The sequence below is a fragment of the Sardina pilchardus genome, chromosome 5 (genome assembly GCF_963854185.1).
Source record: "Sardina pilchardus chromosome 5, fSarPil1.1, whole genome shotgun sequence".
NCBI classification, from domain to species: Eukaryota; Metazoa; Chordata; class Actinopteri; order Clupeiformes; family Clupeidae; genus Sardina; species Sardina pilchardus.
In genome coordinates, this window is record NC_084998.1 from 34,492,287 (window position 1) to 34,506,082 (window position 13,796).

Below are 13,796 nucleotides of genomic sequence, written 5' to 3' on the forward strand. Positions count from 1 at the left end.
CCGCTCTCGTCTGATCTCGGAAGCTAAGCAGCGCAGGGCCCGGTTAGTACTTGGATAGGAGACCGCCTGGGAATACCGGGTGCCGTAAGCGTTTTGCTTTGGATTGAGCTGCTTGCAGCCGCACCAGCTGCGCTTGAGGACTGGTTCCGAGTGGGGAGTTAATCGCTTACGGCCATACCGCGCTGAGCACGCCCGCTCTCGTCTGATCTCGGAAGCTAAGCAGCGCAGGGCCCGGTTAGTACTTGGATGGGAGACCGCCTGGGAATACCGGGTGCTGTAAGCGTTTTGCTTTGGATTGAGCTGCTTGCAGCCGCACCAGCTGCGCTTGAGGACTGGTTCCGAGTGGGGAGTTAATCGCTTACGGCCATACCGCGCTGAGCACGCCCGCTCTCGTCTGATCTCGGAAGCTAAGCAGCGCAGGGCCCGGTTAGTACTTGGATGGGAGACCGCCTGGGAATACCGGGTGCTGTAAGCGTTTTGCTTTGGATTGAGCTGCTTGCAGCCGCACCAGCTGCGCTTGAGGACTGGGTCCGAGTGGGGAGTTAATCGCTTACGGCCATACCGCGCTGAGCACGCCCGCTCTCGTCTGATCTCGGAAGCTAAGCAGCGCAGGGCCCGGTTAGTACTTGGATGGGAGACCGCCTGGGAATACCGCGTGCCGTAAGCGTTTTGCTTTGGATTGAGCTGCTTGCAGCCGCACCAGCTGCGCTTGAGGACTGGGTCCGAGTGGGGAGTTAATCGCTTACGGCCATACCGCGCTGAGCACGCCCGCTCTCGTCTGATCTCGGAAGCTAAGCAGCGCAGGGCCCGGTTAGTACTTGGATGGGAGACCGCCTGGGAATACCGGGTGCCGTAAGCGTTTTGCTTTGGATTGAGCTGCTTGCAGCCGCACCAGCTGCGCTTGAGGACTGGGTCCGAGTGGGGAGTTAATCGCTTACGGCCATAGCGCGCTGAGCACGCCCGCTCTCGTCTGATCTCGGAAGCTAAGCAGCGCAGGGACCGGTTAGTACTTGGATGGGAGACCGCCTGGGAATACCGGGTGCCGTAAGCGTTTTGCTTTGGATTGAGCTGCTTGCAGCCGCACCAGCTGCGCTTGAGGACTGGGTCCGAGTGGGGAGTTAATCGCTTACGGCCATAGCGCGCTGAGCACGCCCGCTCTCGTCTGATCTCGGAAGCTAAGCAGCGCAGGGCCCGGTTAGTACTTGGATGGGAGACCGCCTGGGAATACCGGGTGCCGTAAGCGTTTTGCTTTGGATTGAGCTGCTTGCAGCCGCACCAGCTGCGCTTGAGGACTGGGTCCGAGTGGGGAGTTAATCGCTTACGGCCATACCGCGCTGAGCACGCCCGCTCTCGTCTGATCTCGGAAGCTAAGCAGCGCAGGGCCCGGTTAGTACTTGGATGGGAGACCGCCTGGGAATACCGGGTGCCGTAAGCGTTTTGCTTTGGATTGAGCTGCTTGCAGCCGCACCAGCTGCGCTTGAGGACTGGGTCCGAGTGGGGAGTTAATCGCTTACGGCCATACCGCGCTGAGCACGCCCGCTCTCGTCTGATCTCGGAAGCTAAGCAGAGCAGGGCCCGGTTAGTACTTGGATGGGAGACCGCCTGGGAATACCGGGTGCTGTAAGCGTTTTGCTTTGGATTGAGCTGCTTGCAGCCGCACCAGCTGCGCTTGAGGACTGGGTCCGAGTGGGGAGTTAATCGCTTACGGCCATACCGCGCTGAGCACGCCCGCTCTCGTCTGATCTCGGAAGCTAAGCAGCGCAGGGCCCGGTTAGTACTTGGATGGGAGACCGCCTGGGAATACCGGGTGCTGTAAGCGTTTTGCTTTGGATTGAGCTGCTTGCAGCCGCACCAGCTGCGCTTGAGGACTGGGTCCGAGTGGGGAGTTAATCGCTTACGGCCATACCGCGCTGAGCACGCCCGCTCTCGTCTGATCTCGGAAGCTAAGCAGCGCAGGGCCCGGTTAGTACTTGGATGGGAGACCGCCTGGGAATACCGGGTGCTGTAAGCGTTTTGCTTTGGATTGAGCTGCTTGCAGCCGCACCAGCTGCGCTTGAGGACTGGGTCCGAGTGGGGAGTTAATCGCTTACGGCCATACCGCGCTGAGCACGCCCGCTCTCGTCTGATCTCGGAAGCTAAGCAGCGCAGGGCCCGGTTAGTACTTGGATGGGAGACCGCCTAGGAATACCGGGTGCTGTAAGCGTTTTGCTTTGGATTGAGCTGCTTGCAGCCGCACCAGCTGCGCTTGAGGACTGGGTCCGAGTGGGGAGTTAATCGCTTACGGCCATACCGCGCTGAGCACGCCCGCTCTCGTCTGATCTCGGAAGCTAAGCAGCGCAGGGCCCGCTTAGTACTTGGATGGGAGACCGCCTGGGAATACAGGGTGCTGTAAACGTTTTGCTTTGGATTGAGCTGCTTGCAGCCGCACCAGCTGCGCTTGAGGACTGGGTCCGAGTGGGGAGTTAATCGCTTACGGCCATACCGCGCTGAGCACGCCCGCTCTCGTCTGATCTCGGAAGCTAAGCAGCGCAGGGCCCGGTTAGTACTTGGATGGGAGACCGCCTGGGAATACCGGGTGCTGTAAGCGTTTTGCTTTGGATTGAGCTGCTTGCAGCCGCACCAGCTGCGCTTGAGGACTGGGTCCGAGTGGGGAGTTAATCGCTTACGGCCATACCGCGCTGAGCACGCCCGCTCTCGTCTGATCTCGGAAGCTAAGCAGCGCAGGGCCCGGTTAGTACTTGGATGGGAGACCGCCTGGGAATACCGGGTGCTGTAAGCGTTTTGCTTTGGATTGAGCTGCTTGCAGCCGCACCAGCTGCGCTTGAGGACTGGGTCCGAGTGGGGAGTTAATCGCTTACGGCCATACCGCGCTGAGCACGCCCGCTCTCATCTGATCTCGGAAGCTAAGCAGCGCAGGGCCCGGTTAGTACTTGGATGGGAGACCGCCTGGGAATACCGGGTGCTGTAAGCGTTTTGCTTTGGATTGAGCTGCTTGCAGCCGCACCAGCTGCGCTTGAGGACTGGGTCCGAGTGGGGAGTTAATCGCTTACAGCCATACCGCGCTGAGCACGCCCGCTCTCGTCTGATCTCGGAAGCTAAGCAGCGCAGGGCCCGGTTAGTACTTGGATGGGAGACCGCCTGGGAATACCGGGTGCTGTAAGCGTTTTGCTTTGGATTGAGCTGCTTGCAGCCGCACCAGCTGCGCTTGAGGACTGGGTCCGAGTGGGGAGTTAATCGCTTACGGCCATACCGCGCTGAGCACGCCCGCTCTCGTCTGATCTCGGAAGCTAAGCAGCGCAGGGCCCGCTTAGTACTTGGATGGGAGACCGCCTGGGAATACAGGGTGCTGTAAGCGTTTTGCTTTGGATTGAGCTGCTTGCAGCCGCACCAGCTGCGCTTGAGGACTGGGTCCGAGTGGGGAGTTAATCGCTTACGGCCATACCGCGCTGAGCACGCCCGCTCTCGTCTGATCTCGGAAGCTAAGCAGCGCAGGGCCCGCTTAGTACTTGGATGGGAGACCGCCTGGGAATACCGGGTGCTGTAAGCGTTTTGCTTTGGATTGAGCTGCTTGCAGCCGCACCAGCTGCGCTTGAGGACTGGGTCCGAGTGGGGAGTTAATCGCTTACGGCCATACCGCGCTGAGCACGCCCGCTCTCGTCTGATCTCGGAAGCTAAGCAGCGCAGGGCCCGGTTAGTACTTGGATGGGAGACCGCCTGGGAATACCGGGTGCTGTAAGCGTTTTGCTTTGGATTGAGCTGCTTGCAGCCGCACCAGCTGCGCTTGAGGACTGGGTCCGAGTGGGGAGTTAATCGCTTACGGCCATACCGCGCTGAGCACGCCCGCTCTCGTCTGATCTCGGAAGCTAAGCAGCGCAGGGCCCGGTTAGTACTTGGATGGGAGACCGCCTGGGAATACCGGGTGCCGTAAGCGTTTTGCTTTGGATTGAGCTGCTTGCAGCCGCACCAGCTGCGCTTGAGGACTGGGTCCGAGTGGGGAGTTAATCGCTTACGGCCATACCGCGCTGAGCACGCCCGCTCTCGTCTGATCTCGGAAGCTAAGCAGCGCAGGGCCCGGTTAGTACTTGGATGGGAGACCGCCTGGGAATACCGGGTGCCGTAAGCGTTTTGCTTTGGATTGAGCTGCTTGCAGCCGCACCAGCTGCGCTTGAGGACTGGGTCCGAGTGGGGAGTTAATCGCTTACGGCCATACCGCGCTGAGCACGCCCGCTCTCGTCTGATCTCGGAAGCTAAGCAGCGCAGGGCCCGGTTAGTACTTGGATGGGAGACCGCCTGGGAATACCGGGTGCCGTAAGCGTTTTGCTTTGGATTGAGCTGCTTGCAGCCGCACCAGCTGCGCTTGAGGACTGGGTCCGAGTGGGGAGTTAATCGCTTACGGCCATACCGCGCTGAGCACGCCCGCTCTCGTCTGATCTCGGAAGCTAAGCAGCGCAGGGCCCGGTTAGTACTTGGATGGGAGACCGCCTGGGAATACCGGGTGCCGTAAGCGTTTTGCTTTGGATTGAGCTGCTTGCAGCCGCACCAGCTGCGCTTGAGGACTGGGTCCGAGTGGGGAGTTAATCGCTTACGGCCATACCGCGCTGAGCACGCCCGCTCTCGTCTGATCTCGGAAGCTAGGCAGCGCAGGGCCCGGTTAGTACTTGGATGGGAGACCGCCTGGGAATACCGGGTGCCGTAAGCGTTTTGCTTTGGATTGAGCTGCTTGCAGCCGCACCAGCTGCGCTTGAGGACTGGGTCCGAGTGGGGAGTTAATCGCTTACGGCCATACCGCGCTGAGCACGCCCGCTCTCGTCTGATCTCGGAAGCTAAGCAGCGCAGGGCCCGGTTAGTACTTGGATGGGAGACCGCCTGGGAATACCGGGTGCCGTAAGCGTTTTGCTTTGGATTGAGCTGCTTGCAGCCGCACCAGCTGCGCTTGAGGACTGGGTCCGAGTGGGGAGTTAATCGCTTACGGCCATACCGCGCTGAGCACGCCCGCTCTCGTCTGATCTCGGAAGCTAAGCAGCGCAGGGCCCGGTTAGTACTTGGATGGGAGACCGCCTGGGAATACCGGGTGCCGTAAGCGTTTTGCTTTGGATTGAGCTGCTTGCAGCCGCACCAGCTGCGCTTGAGGTCTGGGTCCGAGTGGGGAGTTAATCGCTTACGGCCATACCGCGCTGAGCACGCCCGCTCTCGTCTGATCTCGGAAGCTAAGCAGCGCAGGGCCCGGTTAGTACTTGGATGGGAGACCGCCTGGGAATACCGGGTGCCGTAAGCGTTTTGCTTTGGATTGAGCTGCTTGCAGCCGCACCAGCTGCGCTTGAGGACTGGGTCCGAGTGGGGAGTTAATCGCTTACGGCCATACCGCGCTGAGCACGCCCGCTCTCGTCTGATCTCGGAAGCTAAGCAGCGCAGGGCCCGGTTAGTACTTGGATGGGAGACCGCCTGGGAATACCGGGTGCCGTAAGCGTTTTGCTTTGGATTGAGCTGCTTGCAGCCGCACCAGCTGCGCTTGAGGACTGGGTCCGAGTGGGGAGTTAATCGCTTACGGCCATACCGCGCTGAGCACGCCCGCTCTCGTCTGATCTCGGAAGCTAAGCAGCGCAGGGCCCGGTTAGTACTTGGATGGGAGACCGCCTGGGAATACCGGGTGCCGTAAGCGTTTTGCTTTGGATTGAGCAGCTTGCAGCCGCACCAGCTGCGCTTGAGGACTGGGTCCGAGTGGGGAGTTAATCGCTTACGGCCATACCGCGCTGAGCACGCCCGCTCTCGTCTGATCTCGGAAGCTAAGCAGCGCAGGGCCCGGTTAGTACTTGGATGGGAGACCGCCTGGGAATACCGGGTGCCGTAAGCGTTTTGCTTTGGATTGAGCAGCTTGCAGCCGCACCAGCTGCGCTTGAGGACTGGGTCCGAGTGGGGAGTTAATCGCTTACGGCCATACCGCGCTGAGCACGCCCGCTCTCGTCTGATCTCGGAAGCTAAGCAGCGCAGGGCCCGGTTAGTACTTGGATGGGAGACCGCCTGGGAATACCGGGTGCCGTAAGCGTTTTGCTTTGGATTGAGCTGCTTGCAGCCGCACCAGCTGCGCTTGAGGACTGGGTCCGAGTGGGGAGTTAATCGCTTACGGCCATACCGCGCTGAGCACGCCCGCTCTCGTCTGATCTCGGAAGCTAAGCAGCGCAGGGCCCGGTTAGTACTTGGATGGGAGACCGCCTGGGAATACCGGGTGCCGTAAGCGTTTTGCTTTGGATTGAGCTGCTTGCAGCCGCACCAGCTGCGCTTGAGGACTGGGTCCGAGTGGGGAGTTAATCGCTTACGGCCATACCGCGCTGAGCACGCCCGCTCTCGTCTGATCTCGGAAGCTAAGCAGCGCAGGGCCCGGTTAGTACTTGGATGGGAGACCGCCTGGGAATACCGGGTGCTGTAAGCGTTTTGCTTTGGATTGAGCTGCTTGCAGCCGCACCAGCTGCGCTTGAGGACTGGGTCCGAGTGGGGAGTTAATCGCTTACGGCCATACCGCGCTGAGCACGCCCGCTCTCGTCTGATCTCGGAAGCTAAGCAGCGCAGGGCCCGGTTAGTACTTGGATGGGAGACCGCCTGGGAATACCGGGTGCTGTAAGCGTTTTGCTTTGGATTGAGCTGCTTGCAGCCGCACCAGCTGCGCTTGAGGACTGGGTCCGAGTGGGGAGTTAATCGCTTACGGCCATACCGCGCTGAGCACGCCCGCTCTCGTCTGATCTCGGAAGCTAAGCAGCGCAGGGCCCGGTTAGTACTTGGATGGGAGACCGCCTGGGAATACCGGGTGCCGTAAGCGTTTTGCTTTGGATTGAGCTGCTTGCAGCCGCACCAGCTGCGCTTGAGGACTGGGTCCGAGTGGGGACTTAATCGCTTACGGCCATACCGCGCTGAGCACGCCCGCTCTCGTCTGATCTCGGAAGCTAAGCAGCGCAGGGCCCGGTTAGTACTTGGATGGGAGACCGCCTGGGAATACCGGGTGCTGTAAGCGTTTTGCTTTGGATTGAGCTGCTTGCAGCCGCACCAGCTGCGCTTGAGGACTGGGTCCGAGTGGGGAGTTAATCGCTTACGGCCATAGCGCGCTGAGCACGCCCGCTCTCGTCTGATCTCGGAAGCTAAGCAGCGCAGGGCCCGGTTAGTACTTGGATGGGAGACCGCCTGGGAATACCGGGTGCCGTAAGCGTTTTGCTTTGGATTGAGCTGCTTGCAGCCGCACCAGCTGCGCTTGAGGACTGGTTCCGAGTGGGGAGTTAATCGCTTACGGCCATACCGCGCTGAGCACGCCCGCTCTCGTCTGATCTCGGAAGCTAAGCAGCGCAGGGCCCGGTTAGTACTTGGATGGGAGACCGCCTGGGAATACCGGGTGCTGTAAGCGTTTTGCTTTGGATTGAGCTGCTTGCAGCCGCACCAGCTGCGCTTGAGGACTGGGTCCGAGTGGGGAGTTAATCGCTTACGGCCATACCGCGCTGAGCACGCCCGCTCTCGTCTGATCTCGGAAGCTAAGCAGCGCAGGGCCCGGTTAGTACTTGGATGGGAGACCGCCTGGGAATACCGGGTGCTGTAAGCGTTTTGCTTTGGATTGAGCTGCTTGCAGCCGCACCAGCTGCGCTTGAGGACTGGGTCCGAGTGGGGAGTTAATCGCTTACGGCCATACCGTGCTGAGCACGCCCGCTCTCGTCTGATCTCGGAAGCTAAGCAGCGCAGGGCCCGGTTAGTACTTGGATGGGAGACCGCCTGGGAATACCGCGTGCCGTAAGCGTTTTGCTTTGGATTGAGCTGCTTGCAGCCGCACCAGCTGCGCTTGAGGACTGGGTCCGAGTGGGGAGTTAATCGCTTACGGCCATACCGCGCTGAGCACGCCCGCTCTCGTCTGATCTCGGAAGCTAAGCAGCGCAGGGCCCGGTTAGTACTTGGATGGGAGACCGCCTGGGAATACCGGGTGCTGTAAGCGTTTTGCTTTGGATTGAGCTGCTTGCAGCCGCACCAGCTGCGCTTGAGGACTGGGTCCGAGTGGGGAGTTAATCGCTTACGGCCATACCGCGCTGAGCACGCCCGCTCTCGTCTGATCTCGGAAGCTAAGCAGCGCAGGGCCCGCTTAGTACTTGGATGGGAGACCGCCTGGGAATACAGGGTGCTGTAAGCGTTTTGCTTTGGATTGAGCTGCTTGCAGCCGCACCAGCTGCGCTTGAGGACTGGGTCCGAGTGGGGAGTTAATCGCTTACGGCCATACCGCGCTGAGCACGCCCGCTCTCGTCTGATCTCGGAAGCTAAGCAGCGCAGGGCCCGGTTAGTACTTGGATGGGAGACCGCCTGGGAATACCGGGTGCTGTAAGCGTTTTGCTTTGGATTGAGCTGCTTGCAGCCGCACCAGCTGCGCTTGAGGACTGGGTCCGAGTGGGGAGTTAATCGCTTACGGCCATACCGCGCTGAGCACGCCCGCTCTCGTCTGATCTCGGAAGCTAAGCAGCGCAGGGCCCGGTTAGTACTTGAATGGGAGACCGCCTGGGAATACCGGGTGCTGTAAGCGTTTTGCTTTGGATTGAGCTGCTTGCAGCCGCACCAGCTGCGCTTGAGGACTGGGTCCGAGTGGGGAGTTAATCGCTTACGGCCATACCGCGCTGAGCACGCCCGCTCTCGTCTGATCTCGGAAGCTAAGCAGCGCAGGGCCCGGTTAGTACTTGGATGGGAGACCGCCTGGGAATACCGGGTGCTGTAAGCGTTTTGCTTTGGATTGAGCTGCTTGCAGCCGCACCAGCTGCGCTTGAGGACTGGGTCCGAGTGGGGAGTTAATCGCTTACGGCCATACCGCGCTGAGCACGCCCGCTCTCGTCTGATCTCGGAAGCTAAGCAGCGCAGGGCCCGGTTAGTACTTGGATGGGAGACCGCCTGGGAATACCGGGTGCCGTAAGCGTTTTGCTTTGGATTGAGCTGCTTGCAGCCGCACCAGCTGCGCTTGAGGACTGGGTCCGAGTGGGGAGTTAATCGCTTACGGCCATACCGCGCTGAGCACGCCCGCTCTCGTCTGATCTCGGAAGCTAAGCAGCGCAGGGCCCGGTTAGTACTTGGATGGGAGACCGCCTGGGAATACCGGGTGCCGTAAGCGTTTTGCTTTGGATTGAGCTGCTTGCAGCCGCACCAGCTGCGCTTGAGGACTGGGTCCGAGTGGGGAGTTAATCGCTTACGGCCATACCGCGCTGAGCACGCCCGCTCTCGTCTGATCTCGGAAGCTAAGCAGCGCAGGGCCCGGTTAGTACTTGGATGGGAGACCGCCTGGGAATACCGGGTGCCGTAAGCGTTTTGCTTTGGATTGAGCTGCTTGCAGCCGCACCAGCTGCGCTTGAGGACTGGTTCCGAGTGGGGAGTTAATCGCTTACGGCCATACCGCGCTGAGCACGCCCGCTCTCGTCTGATCTCGGAAGCTAAGCAGCGCAGGGCCCGGTTAGTACTTGGATGGGAGACCGCCTGGGAATACCGGGTGCCGTAAGCGTTTTGCTTTGGATTGAGCTGCTTGCAGCCGCACCAGCTGCGCTTGAGGACTGGTTCCGAGTGGGGAGTTAATCGCTTACGGCCATACCGCGCTGAGCACGCCCGCTCTCGTCTGATCTCGGAAGCTAAGCAGCGCAGGGCCCGGTTAGTACTTGGGTGGGAGACCGCCTGGAAATACCGCGTGCCGTAAGCGTTTTGCTTTGGATTGAGCTGCTTGCAGCCGCACCAGCTGCGCTTGAGGACTGGTTCCGAGTGGGGAGTTAATCGCTTACGGCCATACCGCGCTGAGCACGCCCGCTCTCGTCTGATCTCGGAAGCTAAGCAGCGCAGGGCCCGGTTAGTACTTGGATGGGAGACCGCCTGGGAATACCGGGTGCTGTAAGCGTTTTGCTTTGGATTGAGCTGCTTGCAGCCGCACCAGCTGCGCTTGAGGACTGGGTCCGAGTGGGGAGTTAATCGCTTGCGGCCATACCGCGCTGAGCACGCCCGCTCTCGTCTGATCTCGGAAGCTAAGCAGCGCAGGGCCCGGTTAGTACTTGGATGGGAGACCGCCTGGGAATACCGGATGCCGTAAGCGTTTTGCTTTGGATTGAGCTGCTTGCAGCCGCACCAGCTGCGCTTGAGGACTGGTTCCGAGTGGGGAGTTAATCGCTTACGGCCATACCGCGCTGAGCACGCCCGCTCTCGTCTGATCTCGGAAGCTAAGCAGCGCAGGGCCCGGTTAGTACTTGGATGGGAGACCGCCTGGGAATACCGGGTGCCGTAAGCGTTTTGCTTTGGATTGAGCTGCTTGCAGCCGCACCAGCTGCGCTTGAGGACTGGGTCCGAGTGGGGAGTTAATCGCTTACGGCCATACCGCGCTGAGCACGCCCGCTCTCGTCTGATCTCGGAAGCTAAGCAGCGCAGGGCCCGGTTAGTACTTGGATGGGAGACCGCCTGGGAATACCGGGTGCCGTAAGCGTTTTGCTTTGGATTGAGCAGCTTGCAGCCGCACCAGCTGCGCTTGAGGACTGGGTCCGAGTGGGGAGTTAATCGCTTACGGCCATACCGCGCTGAGCACGCCCGCTCTCGTCTGATCTCGGAAGCTAAGCAGCGCAGGGCCCGGTTAGTACTTGGATGGGAGACCGCCTGGGAATACCGGGTGCCGTAAGCGTTTTGCTTTGGATTGAGCAGCTTGCAGCCGCACCAGCTGCGCTTGAGGACTGGGTCCGAGTGGGGAGTTAATCGCTTACGGCCATACCGCGCTGAGCACGCCCGCTCTCGTCTGATCTCGGAAGCTAAGCAGCGCAGGGCCCGGTTAGTACTTGGATGGGAGACCGCCTGGGAATACCGGGTGCCGTAAGCGTTTTGCTTTGGATTGAGCAGCTTGCAGCCGCACCAGCTGCGCTTGAGGACTGGGTCCGAGTGGGGAGTTAATCGCTTACGGCCATACCGCGCTGAGCACGCCCGCTCTCGTCTGATCTCGGAAGCTAAGCAGCGCAGGGCCCGGTTAGTACTTGGATGGGAGACCGCCTGGGAATACCGGGTGCTGTAAGCGTTTTGCTTTGGATTGAGCTGCTTGCAGCCGCACCAGCTGCGCTTGAGGACTGGGTCCGAGTGGGGAGTTAATCGCTTACGGCCATACCGCGCTGAGAACGCCTGCTCTCGTCTGATCTCGGAAGCTAAGCAGCGCAGGGCCCGGTTAGTACTTGGATGGGAGACCGCCTGGGAATACCGGGTGCTGTAAGCGTTTTGCTTTGGATTGAGCTGCTTGCAGCCGCACCAGCTGCGCTTGAGGACTGGGTCCGAGTGGGGAGTTAATCGCTTACGGCCATACCGTGCTGAGCACGCCCGCTCTCGTCTGATCTCGGAAGCTAAGCAGCGCAGGGCCCGGTTAGTACTTGGATGGGAGACCGCCTGGGAATACCGCGTGCCGTAAGCGTTTTGCTTTGGATTGAGCTGCTTGCAGCCGCACCAGCTGCGCTTGAGGACTGGGTCCGAGTGGGGAGTTAATCGCTTACGGCCATACCGCGCTGAGCACGCCCGCTCTCGTCTGATCTCGGAAGCTAAGCAGCGCAGGGCCCGGTTAGTACTTGGATGGGAGACCGCCTGGGAATACCGGGTGCTGTAAGCGTTTTGCTTTGGATTGAGCTGCTTGCAGCCGCACCAGCTGCGCTTGAGGACTGGGTCCGAGTGGGGAGTTAATCGCTTACGGCCATACCGCGCTGAGCACGCCCGCTCTCGTCTGATCTCGGAAGCTAAGCAGCGCAGGGCCCGCTTAGTACTTGGATGGGAGACCGCCTGGGAATACAGGGTGCTGTAAGCGTTTTGCTTTGGATTGAGCTGCTTGCAGCCGCACCAGCTGCGCTTGAGGACTGGGTCCGAGTGGGGAGTTAATCGCTTACGGCCATACCGCGCTGAGCACGCCTGCTCTCGTCTGATCTCGGAAGCTAAGCAGCGCAGGGCCCGGTTAGTACTTGGATGGGAGACCGCCTGGGAATACCGGGTGCTGTAAGCGTTTTGCTTTGGATTGAGCTGCTTGCAGCCGCACCAGCTGCGCTTGAGTACTGGGTCCGAGTGGGGACTTAATCGCTTACGGCCATACCGCGCTGAGCACGCCCGCTCTCGTCTGATCTCGGAAGCTAAGCAGCGCAGGGCCCGGTTAGTACTTGGATGGGAGACCGCCTGGGAATACCGGGTGCTGTAAGCGTTTTGCTTTGGATTGAGCTGCTTGCAGCCGCACCAGCTGCGCTTGAGGACTGGGTCCGAGTGGGGAGTTAATCGCTTACGGCCATACCGCGCTGAGCACGCCCGCTCTCGTCTGATCTCGGAAGCTAAGCAGCGCAGGGCCCGGTTAGTACTTGGATGGGAGACCGCCTGGGAATACCGGGTGCTGTAAGCGTTTTGCTTTGGATTGAGCTGCTTGCAGCCGCACCAGCTGCGCTTGAGGACTGGGTCCGAGTGGGGAGTTAATCGCTTACGGCCATACCGCGCTGAGCACGCCCGCTCTCGTCTGATCTCGGAAGCTAAGCAGCGCAGGGCCCGGTTAGTACTTGGATGGGAGACCGCCTGGGAATACCGGGTGCCGTAAGCGTTTTGCTTTGGATTGAGCTGCTTGCAGCCGCACCAGCTGCGCTTGAGGACTGGGTCCGAGTGGGGAGTTAATCGCTTACGGCCATACCGCGCTGAGCACGCCCGCTCTCGTCTGATCTCGGAAGCTAAGCAGCGCAGGGCCCGGTTAGTACTTGGATGGGAGACCGCCTGGGAATACCGGGTGCCGTAAGCGTTTTGCTTTGGATTGAGCTGCTTGCAGCCGCACCAGCTGCGCTTGAGGACTGGGTCCGAGTGGGGAGTTAATCGCTTACGGCCATACCGCGCTGAGCACGCCCGCTCTCGTCTGATCTCGGAAGCTAAGCAGCGCAGGGCCCGGTTAGTACTTGGATGGGAGACCGCCTGGGAATACCGGGTGCCGTAAGCGTTTTGCTTTGGATTGAGCTGCTTGCAGCCGCACCAGCTGCGCTTGAGGACTGGTTCCGAGTGGGGAGTTAATCGCTTACGGCCATACCGCGCTGAGCACGCCCGCTCTCGTCTGATCTCGGAAGCTAAGCAGCGCAGGGCCCGGTTAGTACTTGGATGGGAGACCGCCTGGGAATACCGGGTGCCGTAAGCGTTTTGCTTTGGATTGAGCTGCTTGCAGCCGCACCAGCTGCGCTTGAGGACTGGTTCCGAGTGGGGAGTTAATCGCTTACGGCCATACCGCGCTGAGCACGCCCGCTCTCGTCTGATCTCGGAAGCTAAGCAGCGCAGGGCCCGGTTAGTACTTGGATGGGAGACCGCCTGGAAATACCGCGTGCCGTAAGCGTTTTGCTTTGGATTGAGCTGCTTGCAGCCGCACCAGCTGCGCTTGAGGACTGGGTCCGAGTGGGGAGTTAATCGCTTACGGCCATACCGCGCTGAGCACGCCCGCTCTCGTCTGATCTCGGAAGCTAAGCAGCGCAGGGCCCGGTTAGTACTTGGATGGGAGACCGCCTGGGAATACCGGGTGCCGTAAGCGTTTTGCTTTGGATTGAGCAGCTTGCAGCCGCACCAGCTGCGCTTGAGGACTGGGTCCGAGTGGGGAGTTAATCGCTTACGGCCATACCGCGCTGAGCACGCCCGCTCTCGTCTGATCTCGGAAGCTAAGCAGCGCAAGGCCCGGTTAGTACTTGGATGGGAGACCGCCTGGGAATACCGGGTGCCGTAAGCGTTTTGCTTTGGATTGAGCTGCTTGCAGCCGCACCAGCTGCGCTTGAGGACTGGGTCCGAGTGGGGAGTTAATC

At 60.5% G+C, this 13,796-nt stretch overlaps 67 non-coding genes and 4 pseudogenes across 67 annotated transcripts; all 71 read left to right on the forward strand.

The window, feature by feature from the left end:
* Positions 1-164: 164 nt before the first annotated feature.
* LOC134081015 (5S ribosomal RNA) lies at positions 165-283 on the forward strand. The gene has a single exon (XR_009939337.1). It is a non-coding gene; the product is annotated as a 5S ribosomal RNA (ribosomal RNA).
* A 73-nt stretch (positions 284-356) lies between these two features.
* LOC134081017 (5S ribosomal RNA) lies at positions 357-475 on the forward strand. Its single transcript, XR_009939338.1, has one exon. It is a non-coding gene; the product is annotated as a 5S ribosomal RNA (ribosomal RNA).
* Positions 476-548: 73 nt separating this feature from the next.
* On the forward strand, positions 549-667 carry LOC134081107 (5S ribosomal RNA). The gene has a single exon (XR_009939426.1). It is a non-coding gene; the product is annotated as a 5S ribosomal RNA (ribosomal RNA).
* Positions 668-740: 73 nt separating this feature from the next.
* LOC134081158 (5S ribosomal RNA) lies at positions 741-859 on the forward strand. The gene has a single exon (XR_009939459.1). It is a non-coding gene; the product is annotated as a 5S ribosomal RNA (ribosomal RNA).
* A 73-nt stretch (positions 860-932) lies between these two features.
* Positions 933-1,051, forward strand: LOC134081146 (5S ribosomal RNA; annotated as a pseudogene).
* A 73-nt stretch (positions 1,052-1,124) lies between these two features.
* LOC134081100 (5S ribosomal RNA) lies at positions 1,125-1,243 on the forward strand. Its single transcript, XR_009939419.1, has one exon. It is a non-coding gene; the product is annotated as a 5S ribosomal RNA (ribosomal RNA).
* A 73-nt stretch (positions 1,244-1,316) lies between these two features.
* On the forward strand, positions 1,317-1,435 carry LOC134081198 (5S ribosomal RNA). Its single transcript, XR_009939501.1, has one exon. It is a non-coding gene; the product is annotated as a 5S ribosomal RNA (ribosomal RNA).
* Positions 1,436-1,508: 73 nt separating this feature from the next.
* LOC134081084 (5S ribosomal RNA) lies at positions 1,509-1,627 on the forward strand. Its single transcript, XR_009939404.1, has one exon. It is a non-coding gene; the product is annotated as a 5S ribosomal RNA (ribosomal RNA).
* A 73-nt stretch (positions 1,628-1,700) lies between these two features.
* LOC134081018 (5S ribosomal RNA) lies at positions 1,701-1,819 on the forward strand. Its single transcript, XR_009939339.1, has one exon. It is a non-coding gene; the product is annotated as a 5S ribosomal RNA (ribosomal RNA).
* Positions 1,820-1,892: 73 nt separating this feature from the next.
* Positions 1,893-2,011, forward strand: LOC134081019 (5S ribosomal RNA). Its single transcript, XR_009939340.1, has one exon. It is a non-coding gene; the product is annotated as a 5S ribosomal RNA (ribosomal RNA).
* A 73-nt stretch (positions 2,012-2,084) lies between these two features.
* Positions 2,085-2,203, forward strand: LOC134081075 (5S ribosomal RNA). Its single transcript, XR_009939396.1, has one exon. It is a non-coding gene; the product is annotated as a 5S ribosomal RNA (ribosomal RNA).
* A 73-nt stretch (positions 2,204-2,276) lies between these two features.
* Positions 2,277-2,395, forward strand: LOC134081143 (5S ribosomal RNA; annotated as a pseudogene).
* A 73-nt stretch (positions 2,396-2,468) lies between these two features.
* LOC134081020 (5S ribosomal RNA) lies at positions 2,469-2,587 on the forward strand. Its single transcript, XR_009939341.1, has one exon. It is a non-coding gene; the product is annotated as a 5S ribosomal RNA (ribosomal RNA).
* Positions 2,588-2,660: 73 nt separating this feature from the next.
* Positions 2,661-2,779, forward strand: LOC134081021 (5S ribosomal RNA). The gene has a single exon (XR_009939342.1). It is a non-coding gene; the product is annotated as a 5S ribosomal RNA (ribosomal RNA).
* A 73-nt stretch (positions 2,780-2,852) lies between these two features.
* LOC134081042 (5S ribosomal RNA) lies at positions 2,853-2,971 on the forward strand. Its single transcript, XR_009939363.1, has one exon. It is a non-coding gene; the product is annotated as a 5S ribosomal RNA (ribosomal RNA).
* Positions 2,972-3,044: 73 nt separating this feature from the next.
* On the forward strand, positions 3,045-3,163 carry LOC134081061 (5S ribosomal RNA). The gene has a single exon (XR_009939382.1). It is a non-coding gene; the product is annotated as a 5S ribosomal RNA (ribosomal RNA).
* Positions 3,164-3,236: 73 nt separating this feature from the next.
* On the forward strand, positions 3,237-3,355 carry LOC134081126 (5S ribosomal RNA). The gene has a single exon (XR_009939445.1). It is a non-coding gene; the product is annotated as a 5S ribosomal RNA (ribosomal RNA).
* Positions 3,356-3,428: 73 nt separating this feature from the next.
* LOC134081091 (5S ribosomal RNA) lies at positions 3,429-3,547 on the forward strand. Its single transcript, XR_009939411.1, has one exon. It is a non-coding gene; the product is annotated as a 5S ribosomal RNA (ribosomal RNA).
* Positions 3,548-3,620: 73 nt separating this feature from the next.
* On the forward strand, positions 3,621-3,739 carry LOC134081022 (5S ribosomal RNA). The gene has a single exon (XR_009939343.1). It is a non-coding gene; the product is annotated as a 5S ribosomal RNA (ribosomal RNA).
* Positions 3,740-3,812: 73 nt separating this feature from the next.
* LOC134081210 (5S ribosomal RNA) lies at positions 3,813-3,931 on the forward strand. Its single transcript, XR_009939513.1, has one exon. It is a non-coding gene; the product is annotated as a 5S ribosomal RNA (ribosomal RNA).
* Positions 3,932-4,004: 73 nt separating this feature from the next.
* Positions 4,005-4,123, forward strand: LOC134080931 (5S ribosomal RNA). The gene has a single exon (XR_009939258.1). It is a non-coding gene; the product is annotated as a 5S ribosomal RNA (ribosomal RNA).
* A 73-nt stretch (positions 4,124-4,196) lies between these two features.
* LOC134080943 (5S ribosomal RNA) lies at positions 4,197-4,315 on the forward strand. The gene has a single exon (XR_009939269.1). It is a non-coding gene; the product is annotated as a 5S ribosomal RNA (ribosomal RNA).
* Positions 4,316-4,388: 73 nt separating this feature from the next.
* Positions 4,389-4,507, forward strand: LOC134080955 (5S ribosomal RNA). Its single transcript, XR_009939280.1, has one exon. It is a non-coding gene; the product is annotated as a 5S ribosomal RNA (ribosomal RNA).
* A 73-nt stretch (positions 4,508-4,580) lies between these two features.
* Positions 4,581-4,699, forward strand: LOC134081098 (5S ribosomal RNA). Its single transcript, XR_009939417.1, has one exon. It is a non-coding gene; the product is annotated as a 5S ribosomal RNA (ribosomal RNA).
* A 73-nt stretch (positions 4,700-4,772) lies between these two features.
* Positions 4,773-4,891, forward strand: LOC134080967 (5S ribosomal RNA). Its single transcript, XR_009939291.1, has one exon. It is a non-coding gene; the product is annotated as a 5S ribosomal RNA (ribosomal RNA).
* Positions 4,892-4,964: 73 nt separating this feature from the next.
* LOC134080978 (5S ribosomal RNA) lies at positions 4,965-5,083 on the forward strand. Its single transcript, XR_009939302.1, has one exon. It is a non-coding gene; the product is annotated as a 5S ribosomal RNA (ribosomal RNA).
* Positions 5,084-5,156: 73 nt separating this feature from the next.
* Positions 5,157-5,275, forward strand: LOC134080990 (5S ribosomal RNA). Its single transcript, XR_009939313.1, has one exon. It is a non-coding gene; the product is annotated as a 5S ribosomal RNA (ribosomal RNA).
* A 73-nt stretch (positions 5,276-5,348) lies between these two features.
* Positions 5,349-5,467, forward strand: LOC134081002 (5S ribosomal RNA). The gene has a single exon (XR_009939324.1). It is a non-coding gene; the product is annotated as a 5S ribosomal RNA (ribosomal RNA).
* A 73-nt stretch (positions 5,468-5,540) lies between these two features.
* On the forward strand, positions 5,541-5,659 carry LOC134081013 (5S ribosomal RNA). Its single transcript, XR_009939335.1, has one exon. It is a non-coding gene; the product is annotated as a 5S ribosomal RNA (ribosomal RNA).
* Positions 5,660-5,732: 73 nt separating this feature from the next.
* Positions 5,733-5,851, forward strand: LOC134081025 (5S ribosomal RNA). Its single transcript, XR_009939346.1, has one exon. It is a non-coding gene; the product is annotated as a 5S ribosomal RNA (ribosomal RNA).
* A 73-nt stretch (positions 5,852-5,924) lies between these two features.
* On the forward strand, positions 5,925-6,043 carry LOC134081036 (5S ribosomal RNA). The gene has a single exon (XR_009939357.1). It is a non-coding gene; the product is annotated as a 5S ribosomal RNA (ribosomal RNA).
* A 73-nt stretch (positions 6,044-6,116) lies between these two features.
* On the forward strand, positions 6,117-6,235 carry LOC134081048 (5S ribosomal RNA). Its single transcript, XR_009939369.1, has one exon. It is a non-coding gene; the product is annotated as a 5S ribosomal RNA (ribosomal RNA).
* A 73-nt stretch (positions 6,236-6,308) lies between these two features.
* Positions 6,309-6,427, forward strand: LOC134081023 (5S ribosomal RNA). Its single transcript, XR_009939344.1, has one exon. It is a non-coding gene; the product is annotated as a 5S ribosomal RNA (ribosomal RNA).
* Positions 6,428-6,500: 73 nt separating this feature from the next.
* LOC134081024 (5S ribosomal RNA) lies at positions 6,501-6,619 on the forward strand. Its single transcript, XR_009939345.1, has one exon. It is a non-coding gene; the product is annotated as a 5S ribosomal RNA (ribosomal RNA).
* A 73-nt stretch (positions 6,620-6,692) lies between these two features.
* LOC134081059 (5S ribosomal RNA) lies at positions 6,693-6,811 on the forward strand. The gene has a single exon (XR_009939380.1). It is a non-coding gene; the product is annotated as a 5S ribosomal RNA (ribosomal RNA).
* A 73-nt stretch (positions 6,812-6,884) lies between these two features.
* On the forward strand, positions 6,885-7,003 carry LOC134081026 (5S ribosomal RNA). Its single transcript, XR_009939347.1, has one exon. It is a non-coding gene; the product is annotated as a 5S ribosomal RNA (ribosomal RNA).
* Positions 7,004-7,076: 73 nt separating this feature from the next.
* On the forward strand, positions 7,077-7,195 carry LOC134081101 (5S ribosomal RNA). Its single transcript, XR_009939420.1, has one exon. It is a non-coding gene; the product is annotated as a 5S ribosomal RNA (ribosomal RNA).
* Positions 7,196-7,268: 73 nt separating this feature from the next.
* On the forward strand, positions 7,269-7,387 carry LOC134081027 (5S ribosomal RNA). Its single transcript, XR_009939348.1, has one exon. It is a non-coding gene; the product is annotated as a 5S ribosomal RNA (ribosomal RNA).
* Positions 7,388-7,460: 73 nt separating this feature from the next.
* Positions 7,461-7,579, forward strand: LOC134081028 (5S ribosomal RNA). Its single transcript, XR_009939349.1, has one exon. It is a non-coding gene; the product is annotated as a 5S ribosomal RNA (ribosomal RNA).
* Positions 7,580-7,652: 73 nt separating this feature from the next.
* On the forward strand, positions 7,653-7,771 carry LOC134081134 (5S ribosomal RNA). Its single transcript, XR_009939452.1, has one exon. It is a non-coding gene; the product is annotated as a 5S ribosomal RNA (ribosomal RNA).
* Positions 7,772-7,844: 73 nt separating this feature from the next.
* On the forward strand, positions 7,845-7,963 carry LOC134081029 (5S ribosomal RNA). The gene has a single exon (XR_009939350.1). It is a non-coding gene; the product is annotated as a 5S ribosomal RNA (ribosomal RNA).
* A 73-nt stretch (positions 7,964-8,036) lies between these two features.
* Positions 8,037-8,155, forward strand: LOC134081127 (5S ribosomal RNA). Its single transcript, XR_009939446.1, has one exon. It is a non-coding gene; the product is annotated as a 5S ribosomal RNA (ribosomal RNA).
* Positions 8,156-8,228: 73 nt separating this feature from the next.
* On the forward strand, positions 8,229-8,347 carry LOC134081030 (5S ribosomal RNA). Its single transcript, XR_009939351.1, has one exon. It is a non-coding gene; the product is annotated as a 5S ribosomal RNA (ribosomal RNA).
* A 73-nt stretch (positions 8,348-8,420) lies between these two features.
* Positions 8,421-8,539, forward strand: LOC134081069 (5S ribosomal RNA). Its single transcript, XR_009939390.1, has one exon. It is a non-coding gene; the product is annotated as a 5S ribosomal RNA (ribosomal RNA).
* Positions 8,540-8,612: 73 nt separating this feature from the next.
* LOC134081031 (5S ribosomal RNA) lies at positions 8,613-8,731 on the forward strand. Its single transcript, XR_009939352.1, has one exon. It is a non-coding gene; the product is annotated as a 5S ribosomal RNA (ribosomal RNA).
* Positions 8,732-8,804: 73 nt separating this feature from the next.
* LOC134081070 (5S ribosomal RNA) lies at positions 8,805-8,923 on the forward strand. The gene has a single exon (XR_009939391.1). It is a non-coding gene; the product is annotated as a 5S ribosomal RNA (ribosomal RNA).
* A 73-nt stretch (positions 8,924-8,996) lies between these two features.
* LOC134081082 (5S ribosomal RNA) lies at positions 8,997-9,115 on the forward strand. The gene has a single exon (XR_009939402.1). It is a non-coding gene; the product is annotated as a 5S ribosomal RNA (ribosomal RNA).
* A 73-nt stretch (positions 9,116-9,188) lies between these two features.
* LOC134081094 (5S ribosomal RNA) lies at positions 9,189-9,307 on the forward strand. Its single transcript, XR_009939413.1, has one exon. It is a non-coding gene; the product is annotated as a 5S ribosomal RNA (ribosomal RNA).
* Positions 9,308-9,380: 73 nt separating this feature from the next.
* On the forward strand, positions 9,381-9,499 carry LOC134081105 (5S ribosomal RNA). Its single transcript, XR_009939424.1, has one exon. It is a non-coding gene; the product is annotated as a 5S ribosomal RNA (ribosomal RNA).
* A 73-nt stretch (positions 9,500-9,572) lies between these two features.
* Positions 9,573-9,691, forward strand: LOC134081140 (5S ribosomal RNA; annotated as a pseudogene).
* A 73-nt stretch (positions 9,692-9,764) lies between these two features.
* Positions 9,765-9,883, forward strand: LOC134081032 (5S ribosomal RNA). Its single transcript, XR_009939353.1, has one exon. It is a non-coding gene; the product is annotated as a 5S ribosomal RNA (ribosomal RNA).
* A 73-nt stretch (positions 9,884-9,956) lies between these two features.
* Positions 9,957-10,075, forward strand: LOC134081118 (5S ribosomal RNA). The gene has a single exon (XR_009939437.1). It is a non-coding gene; the product is annotated as a 5S ribosomal RNA (ribosomal RNA).
* A 73-nt stretch (positions 10,076-10,148) lies between these two features.
* On the forward strand, positions 10,149-10,267 carry LOC134081117 (5S ribosomal RNA). The gene has a single exon (XR_009939436.1). It is a non-coding gene; the product is annotated as a 5S ribosomal RNA (ribosomal RNA).
* A 73-nt stretch (positions 10,268-10,340) lies between these two features.
* On the forward strand, positions 10,341-10,459 carry LOC134081129 (5S ribosomal RNA). The gene has a single exon (XR_009939448.1). It is a non-coding gene; the product is annotated as a 5S ribosomal RNA (ribosomal RNA).
* Positions 10,460-10,532: 73 nt separating this feature from the next.
* LOC134081141 (5S ribosomal RNA) lies at positions 10,533-10,651 on the forward strand. Its single transcript, XR_009939456.1, has one exon. It is a non-coding gene; the product is annotated as a 5S ribosomal RNA (ribosomal RNA).
* A 73-nt stretch (positions 10,652-10,724) lies between these two features.
* On the forward strand, positions 10,725-10,843 carry LOC134081154 (5S ribosomal RNA). The gene has a single exon (XR_009939458.1). It is a non-coding gene; the product is annotated as a 5S ribosomal RNA (ribosomal RNA).
* A 73-nt stretch (positions 10,844-10,916) lies between these two features.
* Positions 10,917-11,035, forward strand: LOC134081033 (5S ribosomal RNA). Its single transcript, XR_009939354.1, has one exon. It is a non-coding gene; the product is annotated as a 5S ribosomal RNA (ribosomal RNA).
* Positions 11,036-11,108: 73 nt separating this feature from the next.
* Positions 11,109-11,227, forward strand: LOC134081067 (5S ribosomal RNA). Its single transcript, XR_009939388.1, has one exon. It is a non-coding gene; the product is annotated as a 5S ribosomal RNA (ribosomal RNA).
* A 73-nt stretch (positions 11,228-11,300) lies between these two features.
* Positions 11,301-11,419, forward strand: LOC134081135 (5S ribosomal RNA). Its single transcript, XR_009939453.1, has one exon. It is a non-coding gene; the product is annotated as a 5S ribosomal RNA (ribosomal RNA).
* A 73-nt stretch (positions 11,420-11,492) lies between these two features.
* Positions 11,493-11,611, forward strand: LOC134081034 (5S ribosomal RNA). The gene has a single exon (XR_009939355.1). It is a non-coding gene; the product is annotated as a 5S ribosomal RNA (ribosomal RNA).
* Positions 11,612-11,684: 73 nt separating this feature from the next.
* Positions 11,685-11,803, forward strand: LOC134081128 (5S ribosomal RNA). The gene has a single exon (XR_009939447.1). It is a non-coding gene; the product is annotated as a 5S ribosomal RNA (ribosomal RNA).
* A 73-nt stretch (positions 11,804-11,876) lies between these two features.
* Positions 11,877-11,995, forward strand: LOC134081078 (5S ribosomal RNA). Its single transcript, XR_009939398.1, has one exon. It is a non-coding gene; the product is annotated as a 5S ribosomal RNA (ribosomal RNA).
* Positions 11,996-12,068: 73 nt separating this feature from the next.
* On the forward strand, positions 12,069-12,187 carry LOC134081035 (5S ribosomal RNA). The gene has a single exon (XR_009939356.1). It is a non-coding gene; the product is annotated as a 5S ribosomal RNA (ribosomal RNA).
* Positions 12,188-12,260: 73 nt separating this feature from the next.
* LOC134081037 (5S ribosomal RNA) lies at positions 12,261-12,379 on the forward strand. The gene has a single exon (XR_009939358.1). It is a non-coding gene; the product is annotated as a 5S ribosomal RNA (ribosomal RNA).
* A 73-nt stretch (positions 12,380-12,452) lies between these two features.
* LOC134081159 (5S ribosomal RNA) lies at positions 12,453-12,571 on the forward strand. Its single transcript, XR_009939461.1, has one exon. It is a non-coding gene; the product is annotated as a 5S ribosomal RNA (ribosomal RNA).
* Positions 12,572-12,644: 73 nt separating this feature from the next.
* Positions 12,645-12,763, forward strand: LOC134081170 (5S ribosomal RNA). Its single transcript, XR_009939472.1, has one exon. It is a non-coding gene; the product is annotated as a 5S ribosomal RNA (ribosomal RNA).
* A 73-nt stretch (positions 12,764-12,836) lies between these two features.
* Positions 12,837-12,955, forward strand: LOC134081182 (5S ribosomal RNA). The gene has a single exon (XR_009939484.1). It is a non-coding gene; the product is annotated as a 5S ribosomal RNA (ribosomal RNA).
* A 73-nt stretch (positions 12,956-13,028) lies between these two features.
* On the forward strand, positions 13,029-13,147 carry LOC134081190 (5S ribosomal RNA). Its single transcript, XR_009939493.1, has one exon. It is a non-coding gene; the product is annotated as a 5S ribosomal RNA (ribosomal RNA).
* A 73-nt stretch (positions 13,148-13,220) lies between these two features.
* LOC134081137 (5S ribosomal RNA) lies at positions 13,221-13,339 on the forward strand (annotated as a pseudogene).
* Positions 13,340-13,412: 73 nt separating this feature from the next.
* Positions 13,413-13,531, forward strand: LOC134081191 (5S ribosomal RNA). Its single transcript, XR_009939495.1, has one exon. It is a non-coding gene; the product is annotated as a 5S ribosomal RNA (ribosomal RNA).
* A 73-nt stretch (positions 13,532-13,604) lies between these two features.
* LOC134081090 (5S ribosomal RNA) lies at positions 13,605-13,723 on the forward strand. The gene has a single exon (XR_009939410.1). It is a non-coding gene; the product is annotated as a 5S ribosomal RNA (ribosomal RNA).
* Positions 13,724-13,796: the final 73 nt, after the last annotated feature.